Source organism: Pimephales promelas, chromosome 9, assembly GCF_988280905.1.
Source record: "Pimephales promelas chromosome 9, fPimPro1.hap1.1, whole genome shotgun sequence".
NCBI lineage: Eukaryota > Metazoa > Chordata > Actinopteri > Cypriniformes > Leuciscidae > Pimephales > Pimephales promelas.
This window is the reverse complement of record NC_142777.1, coordinates 20,178,382-20,202,372: the sequence shown is the minus strand read 5'-3', so window position 1 is coordinate 20,202,372 and position 23,991 is coordinate 20,178,382. Positions and strand designations below refer to the sequence as shown.

Below are 23,991 nucleotides of genomic sequence, written 5' to 3'. Positions count from 1 at the left end.
TCACGCTGACACACTGACCCCCAGAGGATCTTTTGGAAAACTTTCAGAGTCAATGAAAACCGAGCAGGACCAAGCCAGTTTACAGCTGATCGCCGTCAAAAAAGTTCAGCGGCGACATCCCAAGGTTGACAACAGCGATATGCATAACGTTAGATCATGCTTAATAAATCATAATTCATGATGATGTGCTCGTCTTAGTTAATGTTTTAATTAAGGTTTTGTTCATCCATGAAGTCATAAATGAAAAACATTGAACTGTTAAAAAAAAACACGTTGATAGTTCCTGATGATATTAATATGAATTAATGCATAATTCATTTATTCATGAATTCATGATAATTCATGACATGAACCCTTAAAGTGTTACCGAATATTGTTATATTAAAGCAATGGATTTATAGTATGCACAAGAAACTCAATGTGTATAAAATTTTATTTTGATTAATTGCATTTTGAAAAAAAATACATTATTGGATTTATTGCATTTTGGGGATAAAACGATCTGTTTTTATAATAAATCTTTGGAAATCAAAACCTGGATTTCATTTTTTATTGTTATTATAACCTACAAATGCTATGTGAAAATTTGAAACCGAAAATAGTGGTTTTCATCTTCCCATTTTCTTTCCCATTTTACTCAAATTCATCAAAATGGATTTATAGCGTTTTGGAACCAAACTCTTCAATTACTCCTCAATGGATCGAGTCCAGACCGAACTTCCACAGATAGAGAGGAGCTCCTGGTCTCTGCTTCGTTCCAGTTTGCAGACATTTGTTCATCCTTTTTTTTGTTGATGACGAACTCAAACTTTCTTCTAAGAGCAACGGAGTCGCGCGATGGCACGAGCGCCATCACTATGACACACCCCTTAAGGCATTGGTCCTGGCTTTTGTTCACACAGCACGCGTTCCGGGACTGATCCCAGCAATGTTACTAGGTCCCCAACCCGAGATCGATGCCGGTATCAATCCCGGGATTTGCATTCACACGGAAGGCGTTCTGGCAATTTTCCGGGATCAACGCGCTGTGTGAAAGGGCCTTAAGTGATACCAGTTTGAAATTACAGTAGACTACATTATGATGATTAAATGCTTTGGGTGAAGCAATTTTGTGGGTGAACTATCCCTGAATGTTCTGTATATTGGTGGTGGATGTTTTGTGCCATTAAAACCACTGACCTAAAAGAACAAAGTGTTCTTTATGAGACTAAAACATATATTTGAACAAGTCTGACATTTGTTGCTGTTTGTCAACATGTCTTTACATTTAGTGTGAAAAATGGCAGTCTTACCAAGCAAAGCTTCTGGGTAAAGGAGGATGCAAACAGAAGGAGTTTACATTCAGCAAAGGTGCTCAGCAGAGCCGGGTTGAGTCGAGCATCTGCTCTCATTTTGGAGTTCGTGGAAGGAGCCGTGCTGCTTGTGGCCTAGAGAAGGCAACGGGCCAGTGTGTGAGCTTAAGGGGGTTAAGGCCACACACAAACAAACGCGCACACACTTACAGAGAGAGCGAGTGAGAGTGAGCACTACTAAGTGATCTGCTCTCCACTGCTTGCTCTGCCATGTTAGCTGGAGTTACACTGTGCCAACTGGGCCAGGATGAGGGATTGTGTATGACATGCACGGCTGTCCAGTGTTAAAGCCGTTTAGCCGCTCAGAGTGTGTGTGCGCTGAGAGTTATCTAAACATATACAGCTTACATCTAAATATTCTGTCGCCTTTCACACACACACACACACACATCAGATACCAAGAGGATGAGGCCTGGCAGGTGCCAAATAGATTGTGGGTTAATCAGTCCAATCTTCATCCTCTTGAACAGTGCATTCACATGAGTAAACTGCATGTGGGTTTTGAGGACAGCACAACACGCAGTTTCCCAGATTGTTAGTCTGTAACTGTGAAAACTGAAGAAGATTTGACTCACTCTGTTCAAACATCACACATTCTCACTTCCTCGCCCTCAGCTGATCTCTTCTCTGCGTCCATTTGATTTTGAGCTCTAATTGAGAGATACAGTACATGAGAGAGGGATCAGGCGGAGGGAAGGATCGGGGGGAGATAGCAAAACCAGAGACCTAGCAGGGAGCTTCCATCTCTTGATCTTTCCAATCTCTTTTCTTACCACTTCATTTATATTGTAGTGCAGCAATATCAATTAGTGCATTAACTGACCTGCATTACAATTTCCTGTTTGCACACAATTTGCGTCACTGTCATTACTATGAGGAAAACAAGAGCATGGATGTCAAAGTTTACACTTCTCCTCTAAATTTAAAAAGTTACAATGCATTGGTTACAATGCGACCAATAAATCCTTATTTTTAAGGAATTGGTTTAACAGGGATATTAAAATTTGTATTTACACAGTAAAGACAGGTGAGATACTATAACATGAAATGATAACAGCTATAATTCCTAATCATTCGGTAAAATCATTCCACTTTCTTTTGAGAAGATCGTAGCATTAAGGTTGAACCACTGTAGTCACATGAACTATTTTAATGATGTCTTTACTACCTTTCTGGTCCTTGAAAGTTGCAATGATATTGCTGCCTGTGGGTGGTTCAGAAACCTTTCTGATTTCATCAAAAATATCTAAATTTGCGTTCCCAAGATGAACGTCTTACGGGTTTGGAACAACAATGGGGGTGAGTAGGCTAATTAATGACAGAAATGTCATTTTGGGTGAATTAACCCTTTAAATTGCACCTGTGGATAATACATCACTTCAAAATTGAATGAGAACACTTTGCAATCACAGCCATTTAAAGAGCACAAACACACAGCAAATATGTATAAACACAAATAACTGCCCATCACTGCAAAACATGCCATCATATAAATATGGAACTTCTCATTGCAAGGATAAACTAACCCATTTGACAGTCGACTGTAATTTAAACGTGAGGATGAGGAACAACTTTCGTGGTACCTGTAGCACTTACAATATAATGATTTTTTTTATTCATTTATTGATTGATTTTTAATCGTCCGGCTGACAGCTCAGACATCAATGATTTTGCATTCTTTCCGACATATTCAGGCACCATTCATTGTCCTTACATGGAAAAGACACTAGCAATTGGGAATTTCTCCTGTCAACCGAAAAAAAAAAATTAGGATTAGAGAGTTGTGTGTGAATGATTTGTGATAGGGCTAAATGGCAAAAATAATAATAATAATAATAATAATAATAATAATAATAATAATAATTCATTCATTCATTCATTCATTAAAATATTCCTTTTTGCATGAACTGTCCGTTTCTCCGTTTCACCGCAGAAACACTAGGCTATAAGGCATGCCTTTTCTGACCTTAGCAGAACATTAAACACTAATTAATTGCGGATACACCATTAGCCATTTCTGGCAAATTCTCCAAACTTCCTGATGATACACGACCTTATGCGTCGCTGTCAATAGCCAGAAGGGAAATAGGTGCAGAGGGTCAGACGATTCACCGCGAGCACGCCGCGAGACGAGCCTCTCATACAGTAGATGGTCAGTGTCGGTATGCGGTCTCCATAAACTGGACTGTCAAGGACAGTAAGCTTGTCTCGCTTATGTTTCTCAACAACCTAGCTATAAAAAAGACGAAACTGCACATTGGACGCCAGAAAAAGAAGAACGAAAAAGAAAGAAAAAAAAGTGTCGGGACGTTTTGCCATTCCGCACCAGAAATAATGAGGATGAGGATGAGGATGATGAAACCAACGAGAAAGATCCACATTAGGCTACCTGCAGTAAGATCACACGACAGGGTCAGTTTCATCAAAAGGATTTGTCAGTGAACCGACACGGTTGTTAAGTTGTTTTGTCCAACATTCATACAAGTGTAGAAAACAGTCAGGTATAGACGTGTGTTCTGCCAAAAGCGAGCTTGACATAAACATAAAATCTTACCTGCGCTGAACAGCCTGTTCATTTCCCGAAGGAAACTTCTATCCCTCGGGGAGCACCCTCCAAACGCAAAGCCGACGAGTCGTCAATACTTTTCGAAAGATAGCTGTCAATTCCTTTAAATTTAGCCAATAGCATCACACTTAAAAGCAACGGTTAAACTGCCTAACGCAGAGAGAGAATGCCTAACACTGAATGGAGAGTCAGGTAGACGATGGCCGCCCGTTGGTATCCCGCTGTCCTAAAATGCTCACACGGATAAAACACGGAAGATCGCGAGTCTCTACAACCTTCTGCTTTGATTAAGCGATACAGAGGCGCGCGCTGAATGAGCGCGTGTGAGGGAGAACGGACGCTACCATTCACACTGAGGGACAACTGACCGATACATGCGACTGTCGGCTCAAGCATCTGTCCGAGGACATAATGTTACCACTGACGGGAGTTATGAGTTCACAAACAGCACTTTGAGTGGAATTAAACCTCGTGAATGGCAGAGAATGGTTGAACAGTAATTCCTTTAAAGAGAATTTGCTCGCGCCTCAGGTACATGCCCCGCATGCGGCTGCACCTGCTTGAGATGTGAGAAGAATGACAACATCTCTCTTTTTTCCCTCCTGTGTATTAAAAACATCAGTACATATTATGAATTATTTGGAAGTGGTTATGCATGTGGGATAGGTTATACAATAAGCAAGTCATTATCACAAAATAAACCCTGAAAGGGTGATTATTGCCCTGCTTATAAATAAACACATGCGCATGAATTATTCATCTGAAGTGAAATAAGTGTTAGCCTAACAAGGGGAGATAAGTGCTTATACAGCGTTGTCATGTACAATGGCCATTATTCTGAAATATCTGACCTCTTGCCACATATAACCAACAAGAATGACATTCCACATAGATGTGTAATAGCAAGCAATATATATATATATATATATATATATATATATATATATATATATATATATATATGAAGAGTTCAGATGCAAAAGCCTCTAAGTGCCATTTGAAATTTTCTTCTAGAATGATAATTTTTATCAAGCTTGTATATTTAAGTTCAGTGATTTCACTTAAATGGCAATGATAATTACCTATTAATTGTTATTTAAGTGAAATTACTGAACTTAAATATACAAGTTTGATAAAAATCATCATTAAAGAAAAAAATTTCAAATTGCATTTAGAGGCTTTTGCATCTGAACTCTTCATATATATATAATAGCAATATATATAATTTATTTTTTACCAATGCTAGTGACAAAAGTATTGCTATGTTTACTGTTCTATTTTATTTCCATTCTCTCAAACTTCTTTTATGTCACATTTAGGCTACATTAGTTATACTCAAAAGCAGCTTCAATTTGCAGACAATGCTATCAACACTTAAATTCCATTCAAACACATTCTGATACTTTGAGCAAATCAAATATGAATCTATTTTACCAGTCATAATGACTGTCACTGTTTAACCGAATGCATCACAATTCAAAGTTTAAACGTGTCATTTGCCATCACATGGGGCCCCCAAATTGAGTTTATTGAGGTTTTTCACCTGTATGGGATGAGTCATTTTAGCACAAGTCATGAACATTACAGTAATTGTCTTATACCTGACAAGTCATTTTAGGAGCTAAGGTACAATATGTCATGAGTGAGGACAGGGTGTAAAAACAAGGTCACAATATGTAATTCAAGATCAAAAATTTGGTCTTTTAGTTACACAAATGTGACTGATTGTTTTTCATTAATGCCCCAGCAATGACATTACTTTAGTAAGCATTTGAACAGGGCATGACAAAAATGAGATGCAATTATATGCTATAACGAGGGAGCCATTGTTAAGAATTTCTGTGTTATTCAATACCAAACAAAGATCTAACCCCAGATAGGTTGGGAACATTAAAGCTTGATTATTTGAGAACAACTTGTAAAAAAAACAACAACAAAAAAAACATGGCTGCTTTTTGAAACGCACATTTCAAACATTTCTTCACTACTGGTGATTGTCTGATTTGGTTATGACACAGCATGTCTTCCGGCTTGAGATTTGTTCAGAGAGACAAAGATAGGGAGGCATTCAATTTTGTCCACGTTGGCTTGTGCCCCCCACCTGCAACAAGATAGAGGCCGCAGTGAGAGAAAAACTGTTCTATACCAAGCTGTGATTCTCAATGAGGTTATTCTCTCTGCTTCATACCAACACTGCTTAGTATGGAGTTGTTTTCCTTGTCCCACAATCCAGATCGGTCGGCTTTAATCCCTGGTATGTCAGGTATTTGACTCGAAAATACAATTTCAGCATTGCCACCACACTGACCATCTATCTTCACAGAAACCCACCTTAACCTTTTGTCACAAACTGTCGATTCAACTGTGACTCACATTAAGTTAAACCGAAGAAGTAAGAAGAGAGAGAGAGTGGCATGAGTAAGTGTACTGGCACTTCCCAAGAAGCAGATCCACTTCTCAATTCTCACTCATACATATGCATGTGACATGTCACACCGAATATGGAATATTTATATGCTACAAAGTTTGTTTACTTTGTTTGAAGATTCAGTTTAGGAGCAGGTTTATCTAAGAAATATCTAATAAATTCTTAAAATTACACACACGCACACAAGTTTGGGGTCTGTAATATTTTTAAATGTTTTTGAAAGAGGTCTCTTATGTTCAACAAGGCTGCAATTTGATCTCAAACAGACTAAAAATAGTACTATTGTGAAATATTTTGGATTTTAAATGGTTTTGATTATTTTGCCAAGGCAAAGCTGAATTATGATCATTACTCCAGTCTTCGATGTCACATGATCATTCAGAAATCATTCTAATATGCTGCCTTGGTGCACAATAAATATTTCTTGTCATTGTCAATGGATTTTCAGGAACAGAAAATTCTAAGAACAGAATTTAATTGAAACAGAAATCTGTGTCCAAACCCTGTGTGCTCTTACTCCCAGAAGTTGCATTAAGTCATATCAGAGCTTGCTAAATTGACACAGTTCTTTCCATTTTTGTAATAATTGTGCATCAGTTAACAAATGGACTGTGGGTGGTCTATGGACTAGGCACATGAAAAAATGTTTCCATCAGAGACCCATTTACAGTACATGCAAACAATACACCAAAGTCACCTCATGTCAGTCATCAGTCTTTTTCCTGCATATGCATCATGCCTGAGGAGCTATAATGACTGTTTTTGTTCCAAAAACCCATGGTTTGGAAGCCAGAGATGGAAAACATATAGTCATAGAGTGTCTTTATAAGTTTGCATGTGTGGAGACTACAAAAAGAAAAAAAAAAAAAAAGGCCAAAAGTCAGAACCTGTCAGAAGAGGTTCAACAAATATGAACTTGTAAACTCCACAAGACAACAAAGGAAACGTCATCTTATAAGTATGAGGAAGCATGCAATATTGCACACTGTATGGGTGTACATATTCAATATTTCACCCCTCGGCTGCATTCTAATTCCACCAAACACTGTATATTTATGAGCCAGAGCTTCACTTCTGACTCCAAATGAGAAGGGCAATGCAATCCTCTCCCTCAATTCACATCTGCTGCTATTTGATTTCCACCAAGGCTTAGAGAGTCACAGAGAGCAAAGGTGTGCTTGTAAGTAGACGAGACTGTGAGAATCAGCGTGAGGCCAAGCTTATGGAGAACAGAATAGGCCTTCCATTAGATGTTTATTTTTTTATTTTTCTCAGGGCTTGTAGGAGAGCAAATTGTTCCCTCTTTTGGACGTGACTGCGATGCAGGAGTTAATGTACTTCCCCCTACTGTTCTGAACGAAGAACACATATCAGCAGTGTTGAAGCTGCTTTCTTGAACCCTCAGCTCTTAAGTAGCCTGGCAGAGGAACATTTTGTGAAGATTAACTAAAGTCCTAATTCTCCTTAGCTTTTCCGCCGGGAATGAGGTAGACGTGGGGAAAAAAACATGGGTTTATAGTCTAATCTCACTCGTTTAGAAGCAATGCTTTGGTAAAGGTCAAAGTACTTTGGAAAATTGCACTACTTGTTGGAATGTATGTACATGAGACATTTTGCTGCATAAACGACAATGAAGGATACATTTTCCATTTCCCCTGATTGCTGGATAGCAACGGACATTCTAGCACATGTAATAGGCCATTACTTATGACGACAGAAGATGAAGGAAGGCATTTATCGATGGCTTTGATGTGTAATGAGCATTTCCCTATTGCTTTGCTTGCATCATCATTCATTACAGTGGCAAGTTTCAGGGTTAATGATGTCATACTGCAACTGCAAGCATGGCTTTGTGAGCATTTTCCTAAACCGCATTTGTGAAATTTTGAGTATGATGTATTGCACTGTTAATTATTTAATCAATTTTGATTCATTCTTAAAATGCAAATGAGCCAATTAAAAACCTGAACTTATGGAATTACAAGTGATTACTGGGGCCTTGTGGTTAAGAGTGGATAGGTACAGTATATGATTTAGAGTTGACTGTATGCATATAAATGGACTGGCATTGAAAACGGCAAGTCCCCCAATTCTGTAATAATAATAAAGCATAATGTTATTAATATTATTTCTCAGTCTCCTGCATTGTGGTTTGTACACGCAAAATGACATTATTATTAATTTAACTCAGTTTTGTTCCAGCTAGAAAGCCACTAAACAAATTACAGTGGAGTACAGTATAAATGATATGACTATAAACAATACAAATGTTTAAAATATAAACTTGCAGTGGCCCAGATCTACTCGTTTCACCTCAAAACTGTACTAGTGTGAACTTGCAGCAGTGTATACAAATTAAAAGATGCTTAAGTGGAAGTTTATTTAAAAGGGGTTTGCTTTGTGGTTGGGGGGGGGGGTGGTGTTGGAGCATAGGCGGGTTGCCAGAATGTTACATAATAAATGAAAAATAAAAAAAAAGATATAAAAAAAGGGAGATAGGAGCCTGGGAGAAAAAAAGATCTGGCTGAAGGGAGACGTAAGGCACAGCACAGCTGGCTCTTAATTGATTTTTTTACTCAGCACTTTCACAGCTGTTTTGCTGAGATGAATGAAGAGCTTATATCTGGCACACATCCCTTTGGACACACACATACTGTCTTCCCTGCCTGGGTCACATGACTGGACACATCCCAAGCCTGCCTTGGAGACAAAGACTCACCCAACATGTCCACTGGTGTGGAGTGAGTTCCTGTTTCCAATTCATTCTCTATGGGAGCCGAGTTGAGCATCTACAAATTTATTAAGGAAAAAAATGTAATAGATACATAACTGATAATAAGAATGTAAACCTCTCTCCTGTGTTACTGTCGCTCCGGTGTGCCGTTTAGTGCTGTATTAGTGTGATTCGGCCTCACTTGGCGTTTCTTGACCACAGTCAGCCTCTCCTCAGGAGATCCCAAATGACCGTGTCTTCTGCTTCATTTGAGTGATTCCTTCACAGTACAGTTGACAACAAATGAAAGCCACCTCATTAGATCCCTAAGCCCTGAAGCTAATGGGCCACAGAGAAAACAGGACTCAGCTCCATCCATTAATTATAATAATAACAATACCCAAGCTCCTCTGGCAGCTATTTGCTTTTCTTTTCAATTAATTTCATCACACACACTTGAGGGAGAAGGCACGGAAAGTGTTATGTGAGCTCCGCATTTATGGTAGTTGTAGTTGAACTGGTTGATCTTTGGGAACCGCAGGATGAAACACTTGAAGGTGAAAGCGTCCCGGTGTGCTGCCCAAATAGCACTGCAGAAAGAGGGAGCTATTCAGCGAAATCATGCTAGTGCCCACGAGAGAGAAAATGGAAAGATAGAGGAGCTGTGCCAGGGAGACAGGAGGAGAGATATACAGATTCACAACACCGATAGGAATTTCCACCAGAAGAGGTGAGGCACAGAGGGGAGGGGCTTTGACTTTACTCTCACCTCTTATCTTCCCTCTCTCCTCCTCTCGCCCTCGGGGGCTCATGCTAGGTGTTTAAACACTCCGGCGAGTGCAATAGGACATCGCTGGATAAGACGGAGAAATCCGCAGAGTGGAAAATGTGTTTATGTCTGTATGTCATCCATGCATAATTCAGGTTCGAGCTCAGCATTTCCCAGCTTGCTCCTCAACTGTCCGGTTTATTCTTACCAACTGCAGGTTTTAAACTTTGAGAATAAAGAATGCTATTTATAAAACAAGCCTTGAACACTGGAGAGAGACAAAAAAAAAATGCATTTTCTTAATCAATAGTTTTTCAATGAAAATATCTATTGGTACAAACAAGATACATTTACAAAAATGCATAAGCTTAAGAACAGAGTGTTTTTTTAATTGAATACACTACTGCTAACTAACATTGATAATAAAACCACAAACTTTTAAACTGTAGTGTATATTTAAAGAGATAGTTCACTTTGAAATTAATTTTTGATATGTTTTAGCTTACCTCAAGGGAAAACGAACAGCATTTATATAGTTTTTACCTCTTGTTAACAGCTATGTCGAACTGATCTTAATCAGATGTCCAACTGAACCGAACTGAACCGTTTCCAACGTTACGCCGGAAGTGATCACGCCACGTGACGCATTGTTTACACAGAGATTTCGGAAGTTTTACCTTTCACTAAACATATTTAGATATATACGGGAAATCGCAATGGAAGACGAGTTCGTTAAGTTCATTAAATCATGTTTAATTTTGACTCCTCTGTGCATGCTCTTTGAGGTGGACCCCCTAAACCTGCATTATATGACTGACAGACAACAACAGTTTGACCGAAAAATATCAAAATGGAAAATACTGTGGAAACAAAGACACCTACTTCTTGGATGCCCTTGAGGTAAGCTAAAACATGTCTAAAAATTCATTTCAAAGTAAACTATCCCTTTAAGTTTATTTTTCTTATTACATTAACCATAAACCTCACTAACTTGTCAGATTTATATTGCAAGAAGCTAAATCTTGTATTTAATAAACTATTCAATGTGTCCTATTTGAAAAAAAAAAGGTTTTCCCTTAAAAACAATTTAGATTTTCAAGTAATTGTGTTTTTTTTTTTTTTTTTTCGTTTACTGAAAGGTTCAAGTTTCAGCCTAGATGCTTGCCAGGAGAAGGTGGGCGTTGGGGGAAATGGGCACATACCCCTGCCAGAATGAAATGCAGAGACTTCCAAGATTGGATTTCTTTAATGAATTCAGTGACGCTATGAAATCATCTGAAAACTGCCATTTATTTTGTCACTGGCACCAGATATATTGCTGTACACGCAAACAAACCAGGGAGATGACATTTTCACTCTCGTGTTGTGTTGTCATGAACCAAAATCAACAAGTCTGACAAAATATGCTTCCTGCTTTCTGCTTGATAATGGAGCACACACATTTCACACCGGCAAGGCATGACGGACTGTGATGTCAGACTGCAAGAGGCATGACTTGAATCAAATGCAGGATGACAGTGTTTAAACACTCTTGCAGATCATCTGTACTGTACGTACATATAAAAAACATCAACAAAGTGTGACATATCTTCCTGCCAACAGCTGATGATGGTTGAAGGATGCAAAGATGTATAGAAGTCCTAAAACTGAAAATGATGTTCTAATAATGGCTAAAAAAGATGTATCGCTTAGCCTAAATTTTCTGGCACTGTTATCAATCTCATGCCGGAGTTCTGAAAACACATTATCTCACATTTATTGTTGCAGTCCATCTGGCTGCCCAAGTTCAAAATCCATGATGAAAAACTCATGACAGATGACTCATGAAATGAAAGTGAGGTAATAAGGCAATTAACATCCAATCAGTGTATATCTGTTCTTCCGGAACAAACTTTAAACCAGATTTTATAATATGACCCCTCTTTCAAAGTGGTATCAGCAGGTGTGCAAGAAATTTTCAAGGGGACAAAAAACTTGAGGATGGATTTTTTTTTTTTTTTAAATGGATGCAATGCAAGCTGGAATAACGCTCGCTCATTCTTTCCTCTGTCAATGTTTGTGGGGACTAGACTTGTGCTCTTCTCAGCAGAATTATTTGTTCAGCCTAATAAAAGTTGTTATTGGTCTGAGATACGACTGATGACCGTTGCAAACTTGCAAAACCTCACAAATTCTGTTACTGAGCATAAATAATGAATACTGAGCACTAATACACAAACTCAAAACAAAACATGTTTTTTTTTAAAGGGATAGTTCACCGAAAATATAAACTGTTATCATTTCTTGTGTGAAACAAAATGAATATATTTAGCAGAATGTCCAAGCTGCTTTTTGCTATGTTATAAACATGGATGGAGACTAAGATTAGCTTTCATTATATGGATGGACAAAAGCATCTCTCCTATAACTATTCCTTTAAAGAAAACATTAATAAACTGTACATGGCTGAGCAGTTTAATTCAATTAGACTGATGGCTGCCACACATTAGATTTGTACGTACGCCTCTTGAGAGCCTAAAACCATTTGAGGATGATGGGGAGAAAAATGTGTGTCTGCAAGTGCTTATTCCGAAGATATAGTCCCATGGAAATGGGTCCAATTTTCTACCTGAAATCACACCCATGACTGCTTTCTGAAACAAGATGAAGTTTTGGCTTGGCAAGGAAATGAAGCTTGTCCTTGCCCATCAATCAGACAGCATGCAGACAGACAGCTGTTTAATATACAACCACCATTAGAGGCCTCTCTCTCATGTCTTTCCATTACCCCCTTTCTCTCTTTCCATCTCTCTTGCTCTCTTTCTGCTCCCAGGAGATTCAGGTAAAGTGCTGTTTACCTACCAACAGATTCTTATCATATCTAATCATATGCACTGTCAAATCTTGTGTCCTGGATAAAATACAATACAAAATAGAATTATTATTTTTTTTTTTCCATATGTATCATGTTCCAGGTCCTTGAAAAATTAAGTTTGTTTTCATATCAAAGCTGATTTTTTTTAGACGCAGTTGCAGGATTATGGACCCTGGACATACAGAAAAACTGTCTCACAATCCTCTTTTCAACATGTCGAGGTATGCTGGAATGTTACACCCACTGCCTTTTTTTTTTTTTCATGCCGGGCTGTAATTTGTTGCGTAACTGTCATGGGTTTGCTTGATGAAATAACCACTATCATTCTCTTGTGTTTCTTTTCCCCTTTATTCTTCTTTTTCACCCTGATAAGAAAAACTGCAATTTCATTTGATTCATACAAAGAGTTCAATCTGTGCGGAGACACAATGCAAGCTCAGACAATCAATATTTCCAAGGCTCTCCCTCCCATTCTCCTAATATATCGAAAATGAAGTTAGAAAGATTGATTCTGTACGCTGTGCTACGGGCCAATAGAAAATTAAATGAAAATATAAATGAACGCTGTTTTGCACAGAGAGGTTTTTGCTTTCCTCAATTTGTATAATTTGGTATTTGTAGCCATTCACAGATATTGCTTGAGTCTGCGAGGTAGTTTTGATTATTTATGATATTTATGATAACCCTGCTAATAGCTGCTACACAAAGTGTCAGGACAATGTGCTGACAGGAGGTGGGGTGGCTGTATCCATCAACTTTATATAGAGATTCCAAATACATGATCCAAATACATGATCATTCACTTTTTAAACATACAGTTGGTACTCAACCAGAATAATACTTTTACTTTTAAAATAATTTTTAGGAGTGTATTTGCTGTCTTTGACTGCTAAGAGGCGCTACAATCACAGACTTTGAATAGTGTCAGTTTATTCTCTCTATTGTGTAATCTGCCGCCACGCCATGGCTCAAGGCTGATTTAATACTTCTGCGTCGGACCTACGGCGGAGCCTCTATGCTATAGACTACGTGTTGGTTTTCATTTATTCTTCTGCATTGTTGTCCACGTTGACGCGCAATTACACATGCAGAGAAAGCATGTGAAAACCCGGGGAGCGGTTCTAGCAGACCAATCACAGAGCTTGCGGTACGCGTAGAATTGACGTATCGTTTCATTTTTGGAGAGGTGCACGTCAGGGATACGCCAAAGGGTACGTGCGCTACACACAGTCTACGACGTAACTACGGCGCGAGCTCAACGCAGAAGTATAAATTGGGCTTCATTCAGAGCGATTGAAAGCTGGTAGCAGAATTCAAATGAAACATTGCAGTTAAAAGAAATTCATAATCAAAATACTGAAATTAAATGTAATAAATAATGAAAACATTTCAACATAAAACATTCCAATAGAAACATATTAGGCTACATCAAACAGGCTTTGCAAGAGCCCAACACACAGTGTAATAGCATTTAGATGGTAGCTCAGTGGTTAGCGCAACAACATGAGCCTCCCGGAGCTTCAAGCAATCCAAGATCTAATCTCAATCTAGCCAGCCCAGCAAACAATAGCCGGCATTTCAACATCTCGGTTAAATATAGACCCGATATAGTCTGGCTATGTTTAACCCACTTCTAGCCTAAATAACATTAAATGGTTACATGTCTTTTTTTTTTTTTTTTTTTACAAAATAACTTACGATATGTAAGATATTCCATCACGTATGCAAAGTCAACTGTAATTACAAAGTGTTTGGTTTAATTTATTTGCCATGTTCTGGCTGTGCATAGACACAATCTAGCTCGTAGTAAAAACGGGCTACTGTATTTCTCTGCAAGCAATAGCACGTCATTTCACCATCTCTGTTACCCGATATAGTTCGTATCCCATGAGCCAAAATAATCTTGAATTTGTAGCTATGATCTTCCATCATGTAAACAAAGTCAACAGTGATTACAAGGTGTTAAGTTACATTTGTTTCAAGTTCTATGCATAGGCTTTGCGTATAGACGATCTAAATCATCAGTATAGGTATTTGTAGCCCACTTATAGTCGAAACTGATTAATTGTAGTTTTAATTAATTGTTGGGCAGGCAAGCATGAGATGGTTGATAACCCATCATGTTCGCATTGGTAATTATATCTACAGTGTGCCAATGTCATTTCATGACATGGTCGATCTGTAGTCACGATTTAGCTCTGAATTGGACAGGCTATTTGCGGTCTGCTTTTAGACCACCCGGTGAAATCCAGGCAATGGCTTAATTGTTTACATGTGTTTTGCCCATGCGGCTTCATGTTTGCTGTCACACATAATAAAAAAAAAAATCTACGATACTTTGTAATTGTAAATTATTTTAAATTAAATAAAAATGCAATTACTTTTTTCAACCGCTAGATGACGACAGATAAACTTTTGTCGTTAGCCTAATATGAATGCAAGTTTACAGTTTTGAACGATGTAGGCTACTCTACTCTAATCTGTATGACCTATTAGCCTATTAAGTTATTTTAGCTGTTATGAGAAAAATAAATCCAAATGAACACGCCACCACATTTGTCGACCACTAATGGTCTGTTCACACTGAATGCAAATTTAATTATTTGCGTTAGTAGATCACATCCAAAGTCAATGCAAATACACGAATAGAAGCATCGTTCGCACCAGGTGCCGCAAATGATGCAAATCGGGTGAAGCTTTTGCCACGAACATCTTCCGCAAAAAGATGTTCAACTTGAAAAATCCAACACGACCGGAAGATTCACATGCCGCTTTGTTGCGCCAACCAATCAACAAAGAGCTAATTGATACGTGCGGTCTATCACTGTTGTCTAAAATGGAGGAGATGCTAATTGTTACCGTCTGTGGGTACCCTGAAACATACGATACTTTGTTGTATGCTGACAGAGACTTGGCAAAAGGAGATAGCTTGTGGAAAAATAAGCGAGGAAGTTGGACTACCTGAGTGATGAAAATATACACAGATGGTCCTGTGAATCCAGACAGGTCGGCGTTTGGCTTTCCTCCGTATTTGGGACTTCCACATCAAGTACAGAGAAGCAATATCTTTTATTTCAGACATGACTGAAATGTATTCCAGAAAGAAATTGTGTTGTTGTTTTATTTATTTGCAAGTGACGCGGACGCATAAATGTGTTCAAAATGTTCAAGCTTCAAATGTTCTAACTAGACGTGATAGATGCGTATTTGACCCTCTATTCGCGTTCGGTGTGAACACACCATAATTCAACATACCAGAATAAAACCTGACTTTGGAACAATGTATAGCATGGTGTGCCAAAACACTTAATTACAAACTTCCATATTTTATTTAAAATAATCTCAAAACCTTTCATGACATTTTGAAAAGAAGTGCATGCATTAAGGCCACTGGAACCATGAATGGGTAGGCTATTTAAAAAAAAAAGTTTTATTATTATTATTTTGTTTTATATAAAAGGTTGTTCTATTCTGTTTCATTTGTTATTTTTTTTAATTTATTCAATCAGTCTCATTCTTGTTTTTTTTTTTTTTAACAAGACCCCGTGCTGTGTTTTTTAATAAACAGATACAAACAGAGATATATAATAGTTTGTAAATGAAAGTCTATGTATACTACATGTATACTATGAATTGCATAATCGTTTGATCGTTAAATAACAATAACCAAATTGTCTTTCTTTAAAGTTCAAAATACGGCTGTTGCGGCTGTTTTGGTAAATGCCCCTTTACGCCACCTGGAGCTCATTTCGCAAACGACTTTGAAATGCGACTGGTTTATTTTTGCCACGGTGACAAGATGTGGCGGTATTAGGCCTATTGTATAGCAATGCACGTGTGAATGAAAAAAAAAAGTTGATCTGAGCAACTTTATCTGCTGATAATGATAATAGAAAAGTAAAGATATAGGAGTATTGGAAATGCAATCTTTTGTTAGGCAGATATCTCTTTATAGCTGCTCAGCTGGTACGGTACATCTCCATACTGTAATAGCTTTCATTGTTGTAAGAGATCTGATAGGTGCTATTGGTCAGGCCGAGTCTAAATGGCAGTGTGGGGTGACGTTTCTGTACTAAACTGCCTTTCTGATGACTGCTCACACTTTATCCTGAACACCTGCTTTCTGACATGCTCTCCCAATCTCCCAGACTCCCCATTAAGCAGAACATTGAGGACAGAAGAAAATCTGACATAAATCCTCAAAAGAAAGGGATATTCCTGCAGATTAAAACACTCTCCAGGAAATGCAGAGACAAGTCTGCCATTAAAGCCCATTTAATCCTCTCTGGAACATGACGGGATTGTTACAGTACAGCGGAGATTGCCAGAGCAGATAGACACAGTGCTCAGGCATCTCTATTTCCCCGTCCACTGACGCCGTTTCCTATGCTCCATTTGTAAAGTCATCAAAGAGGGAAATTGAAAATAAAGGAGAATGTCTGAAATCAGTCTTTTAAATGTTGCGAGGCAAATCTCATGCTCTCTGCCTGTTTTTGACGAAATCTACTTCTAGCCTTGGGGAATAAGGGAATATTTGTAACAACATTATGTAATCAGGATAAAGAACTGTATTTTGTTAGGGCGATAATTAGTGGAATTCCATTGTTTTAACCTATAACTGAAAAAAAATATACCACTTCAATCATTTGTGGCGAATGCTGTTGTCAGTAACATCACGCTGGCATCATGCAACGGGAGCTTCTTTTTACCTATTTAGTTTCACGATAATATGCCTTTTACAGTGAACATGAAGTGTGATCTAACTTTCAGAGCAACTCTGAAACTTCTGAAAACCTAATGTTTGAGCTCGCTTCCCACTATCAAATGCGCAATTGACACTTCTCTCATAACTCAGCTTCGAGTCAAACATGCTCAAACCATTGAAACCCTTCACAAAACAACTTCCTAATTTATAGCTTGAAAACTTCTCCCTCGTCTTATCTTATTTCCATGCACTCACACACTCACACACAATATATACTGTATATATATATATATATGTTTTTTTCAGCAAGTCTGCATTAAATTTTTCAAAATTGACAGTATGATCAAATAAATACAAAATCATTTAAAAATTGTACAGTCCCCAAACTAGTGTTATATTTCATTGTTCTGTGTGGCACAAGAATGATAACAACAAAAAAAAAAGGTTATGATAATGTCCATCATTTGTTCTTCATTATGTTGTATCGGTGCTAACAAGCATCCTTTCTTTGTCAGGGAATAAAAAAGAGATTAATACGAAATTGTAACATTGCCACCAAGGCAACACTGAGCATTTAGCTTCACCCAGTCCCAGAAGCACATGAAGGGGTGATGCATTTGAGTATTGCCTTGTTCCAGTTCCGTCGACTGGCAAACAATGTTCATCAGTAGACCTGGAAAACACTTCGAATATCAATTAACAAAGCAGCCCAACATTTTCCCCCAGGCCACTGCCATATCATAGCAGTGTTCACTAACCACAAGAACAATGTCTATGAGGCTTGGCAGTCACATGGTGGACATGGAACCAGACATTGAACCAGACATGGAAATTTCTTTAAATAGGATTTATCCTGCTTTTCAGACAGTTTCCTGTGCTCCCAGTCAGCTTTAACAGTCAATCTAATGCCTCTTCCCTCAAGGTTTGCATAAGCTAGTGTCTAAGGAGTAACACAAGTGCCTTCACTGCTTCTGATTTATTTCTTTCTGCATGAAGATGAGACGCTAACAACATCCCCTCGGACTAAGAAGCGCTGATAATACACTCCGTCTGGAAACATTTGAGCACTGTGACTCGTCCCATTCAATCTCTGATGCGAATAGAGGGAATATGGTCACAGCACTAAAGAGGTTTCTAAAAATGTTGTATCCTTTCTTTAAATTACAATAGGCAAATTAGATAGAAGAGATCAGGGCTCGGTTCTCCAAAACGTTTTTATCACTAAGTAGTTCTTAACCCATTCCCTAACCTCTCTCTTAACTTTATGGCACGATTCCCGACATGTTTGTTCGCTAAGTATACCTTATATAAATTACATTTCTGTAAGGTTTATCTGGGCCATTCATAAGCTCTCTCTCAGTGTTGTTTGAGCTCAAGACACTAGTTGCCACCACTGTGCAGCAGTCTTTAGGAATCAGCGCAGGGCAGTGCAACTCAAACTAGGTTTACAATGTTGTGGCTCAACAATGATTTTGTGTTATGGGCATTTTAAGACTAATAATAAAATATGCTTGCAATGGATACAGGCCTATTTATGAAGTTGACTTTATTTGGTATCAGAACTAATATGGTGGTAATTAGCTATTTCGTAATGTAATTAAAGCTTTTAAGTTGGCTATCACTTCTGATAATTAAAATCTGGCAAACAATTTGGCTTTAAAAGGCTAAGATCTATAAATGGGTAAGCATGGTGGTGTTCAGTAAGCGACCAACTATGGCAGTGATCCAACGTGTCCTTATATTGAATCTAAGATGGCGCCGGCTGCGGAGCCGTTTAGTCTATGTCAATTTTTTTTTTGCCATTTTGTCTGACGTGGCTATATATATATATATATATATATATATATATATATATATAAAATCGCCTCCCAAGACAACTCATTATGGAGCTGCTGGAACTTTTCAGGCCTGCACTTGCCAGGCTAACGCGCCAGAATGTTTGTTTTAAGGCCTTAAGCCTTTAACCAATGGCAATCAATACGGTATTAAACAGAAGTAACTGCAGCTGCTTGCCAATCAATCCTGATTGTAAAGTACCTTACCTTTAATATAAAAGTGTATTACATAATTTTAAGAAGTTGTTGTCATGTCATGTCAAACCCATGTCAAGAAACGGTACAAGCGGCACAACGGGATAAGGAGGGTGGATGATTAGCCAGGGATACCTGGTTCGTCTTCCCATCACAACATATCGTGTGAACATATTACAATTTGATCATTTAATTAATAGTCTATTTTTTTACTGATAACTTAAACTATGTTAAAATAAATGTAACTGTAATAATTTGAGGAATGTTTAATTTCCACAGAACGTGTTGTCTTTCTTAACGCTGTAATGCACCTTCGCAATCAGTGCCAAATAATTCAGCACCTTCACTTGGGACAGTGCCTTTGTAACGTCAAACGTAAGAGGCAGCGTGTTAAGAAGCTTCCTAAGGGACACTTCAGGGAACCCACTAAGGAACTTAAACGACTTTGGTAAGATATATCTTCCGAGTCTTCTTACCGCGCTAAGAGTATGCGTTACCGCGGAGCAGGGCCCAGTCCTAATAAAACTACAAAAGTCAAAAATCTATATGGAGTGAAAAGGATTAATGACACAGCAGATCAAGGTCAGTACACAAGACCTGTGGACTTATTTCCATTTTTTTAGCACAACAGTAGCTTTGTTTCCATCCACACGTTTTTATCCGAATTAAGTGATATAAAGTAAAATTCGATTGAATTTCATGAATATCGTTCGGTCTCATTGAATTTTACTTTGATCGATATACAGCTTATGCGATAAAAGAGCAGCTACACCACCACCTCCCCTACCCGCTCTGCAGACACTCAAAAAAGTAAAGTAAGGAGGGGATGTTTCATTGAGGACTGTTGCACTGCAAATGGTCTTCTAGCCAAGTTTAATTTAGAAACATTAAATCCAGGTTGTTTGTGGTTAAGTTGTTAACTAGAAGAAATTTATTTTTAAATGAACAGATGTTTATAAGTGCAAACTTAACAGTCTTATTTTTTGTCCCCACAGCAATCTTAGTTTGACGTGTAATTGGCAACATATTGCATGGGTTTGCTGTACAGCTTTTGAAGACCTTAGACTTCCTATCATAGAACAGCAGAAAGATTTTCCCCCTGTTCTGTAAACATTTGAGAAAGTTACTGTTATCATAACGGGGACCCGACACATATCACTGAGAGCTGGTATCAGTTGTTTTTGGTTCACCTCAAGCAGATAGAGGAGGGTGTGTGCCCTGGCATTGTGGCAGAGGCTGGAGAGCTCTCGCAGGAGGAGAGGAGGGCGAGCTGGGCCCGCAGGCTTTGGTGGTTGTGGGGCCTGCCATCTTTTGGTTGTTATCTGGGGGCTTACATCAAAAGAGTGGGAGTTTGATTTGTTCATTGCAAACTGCTGAAAGTCTGCAAATTTAGCCAATAAACCTTATTTGCAAAGGGGGTTGAATAATTTTGATTGCCAGTTGCCACTGTACATGGCAATGACATCATGGATTTGATCTAATACCAACAGATAAATAAATAAAAACCTGACCACTTCCATCAGGACAATGATCCAAAACAAAAACAAAAATCAACACAGAAAACTGGTCACTGAGCGCAAAACGAAGCTTCTGTCATGGCCATCCCAGTCCCCTGACCTGAATCCTATTAAAAACTGAAGTGTACCAACATGCACTCTTAGAAGAAAAGGTTCTATATACAACCTTATGAAGGTTCTATCAGTTTTTGGAACCCCTAAAAGGTTCTATACAGAACTCTTTTTAAGGGTTCAATAATAAGAACCCTTTAGTTTTGTCCTTTCCGGATTAAATATTTAATATTATTGATAAACATCAAGACCCTAAAATGCATTTATGAATACATGTTAATAATCACAAAATTCAAGATATGGGGGTTAGAAAATATGGTAACACTTTAGAATACGGTTCCTTCGTTAATGATTAACTACACAAGAACTAATGAGTAACACAATATTAACAATCTAGTAACTATTATTAACTAACAAGAAACTCTGATTAATGAACTAGTAAGTAATAGCGCATAAACGAAAGTGGTAGTTCACTATTAAGTAATCAATAACTACTATTTTTTTAATACTTCCCAGAGAACTACTGAAAAAGTTTATTAACAATCTAGTAACTACTATTAACTAAAATAAACTCTTATTAATGAATTAGTAAGTAATAGCTCACAGATGAAAGTGTTACTAGATACTTCTGTGGGAGTTACTAATTATTTGGATTCGTATTATAAAGTGAAGATCATTGGAACTAACTAGTAATTACTCAAGTGTTACTAAAGACATTTTCTAAAAGTATACTAAAGTTCACCAAAAATCTCAAACGGTTGCACAAATCATGACTAGATCATGTAGTAACACTTGATTAATTACTAGTTAGTTCCAATGATCTTCACTTTATAATACGGATCCAAATAATTAGTAATTCCCACAGAAGTATCTAGTAACACTTTCATCTGTGAGCTATTAATTACTAATTATTTGGATCCGTATTATAAAGTGAAGATCATTGGAACTAACTAGTAATTAATCAAGTGTTACTACATGATCTAGTCATGATTTGTGCAAACATTTGAGATTTTTGATGAACTTTAGTATACTTTTAGAAAATGTCTTTAGTAACACTTGAGTAATTATTAGTTAGTTCCAATGATCTTCACTTTATAATACGGATCCAAATAATTAGTAACTCCCACAGAAGTATCTAGTAACACTTTCATGTGTGAGCTATTACTTACTAATTCGTTAATAAGAATTTATTTAGTTAATAGTAGTTACTAGATTGTTAATAAACTTTTTCAGTAGTTCTCTGGGAAGTATTAAAAAAATAGTAGTTATTGATTAGTTAATAGTGAACTACCACTTTCGTCTGTGCGCTATTACTTACTAGTTCGTTAATCAGAGTTTCTTGTTAGTTAATAATAGTTACTAGATTGCTAATATTGTGTTACTCATTAGTTCTTGTGTAGTTATTCATTAACGAAGGAACCGTATTCTAAAGTGTTACCGAAAATATCTATATTTATATCATTTTATGTAGTTAATCAATATCACACGAAGAGTGGCATTTCAGTTTTCTCCTCCAAAATCAGCATAATTAAAATGTGATATTAAGTTACTAAAACAGTTTAATAAACAACAAATTTATAACAACAGATAGTTGCAGAATAATGCAATATATGATTGGATAATCACCTATCAAGAACCTTTGTGCCAAAAGGGTTCTTTCTTGTCATTATAGAACCTTTTTAGCATAAAAGTTTTTTTGGAGTTGAGTAAAGAACCCTATGCTTCATATATAGAAGAACCCCAAATTAACCCTTTTTTTCTAAGAATGTGGACTTGGGAATTTGAAGGATCTAGAGAGACACTGTGCGGAGGAATGGTCTCTGATCTCTTGTCAGGTATTTTCCAAACTCATCAGGCATTATAGGAGAAGGCTCAGAGCTGTTATCTTGGCAAAAGGAGGTTGCAAAAAAATATTGAATAAAAGGGTGCCATCAATTGTGGCCAATGTGTATTGGAGAGAAAAAAAATTCATTAAGAGTTTTTTTCCCCACTTTCATTTTTTATTTCAATAAAAGGTTTGATTTTTGTGAATTTTCTGAATGAAAGATCAAAAGCAGTAACAATGCTGATTTATTTTTACAGACTTGTTTCCTGTGTATTTACCAAGGGTGCCAATAATTCTGACTATGATTTGGAAATGTTCACTAAAATCCAAATTTATTTCTGATCTTTTTTTTTTTTCTTGAGCATTCTGTTTGGAAAACTTTTGAAGTGGGCTGTGAATGCTGTCTCATGTTAACTTAAAGGGTAAACAGGGTCAGGCGAACACAATTTTGAACAGGACGTATAAGAGTTCTCAGTGTGCCTGGGATAGTCGATAATGTTAGTGTGTTTCGTAGCCAAGCTGTGTGGGTGTGCGCCATCTATTTAAATCTGCTATGGGCACGACCAAAACTTACTGTAGCTGTGTCTGAACTTCTGGTGCAGAGGAGGACACAAACCTCCAGACACTGAATAATCTACAGCCTGAGATGATGCAAATTACCAGCCTACATGGAGTTAGCAGACTGTTGCTATGATGTGATGAGGCCTTGCTAGCAGATGGTGTAAAGAAACCTAGGGTTTACTCACATGCACACATAAGTGTCATTACACAGACTAAGCTTCCAGCCACACAAGATCGGCTTAAAAACAGTAAACAAAGTCATATTAGCAGTTTGACGTTTCAAAAATGACCTTATCCTCTATAATAAACTAAAATGGTACATAAGACATCTATAAATTGAATATGTTTTTAGCCAATTTAACAGTAGAAATAGACACACAAACAAAACCAAAACCACAATGAGCTCATCTAACAGAAAAAAAGTTTTTTTATCTGTAGAAAGCAAACATAACTAATAGAGAAAATAGTGTCATCATCACACCTCTTTAAAGAAGTGCAATATTTTCTCTTGCTCCAAAGAAAATTACAAACATTACAGCCCTCAATACATGACTGTGTAATGTTACTCTGTCTGCTGTGAATGAACGACTATTTCTCTAAGAACTAAGTGTGTATGAGAA

General features: G+C 37.5%; 1 protein-coding gene across 3 annotated transcripts in view; it reads right to left on the bottom strand.

Annotated features, from left to right (window-relative positions):
* Positions 1–4,290, bottom strand: part of tenm2a (teneurin transmembrane protein 2a) — a 330,820-nt gene extending 326,530 nt beyond the window's left edge. For 2 of the 3 annotated variants that reach the window (XM_089134829.1, XM_089134831.1), the window contains exon 1: positions 3,907–4,290. The gene's annotated coding sequence lies outside the window, so the exon portion shown is untranslated. The remainder of the gene's footprint in view (positions 1–3,906) is intronic. The other variant, XM_089134830.1, reaches the window with a different exon arrangement.
* Between the last annotated feature and the right edge of the window lie 19,701 nt (positions 4,291–23,991).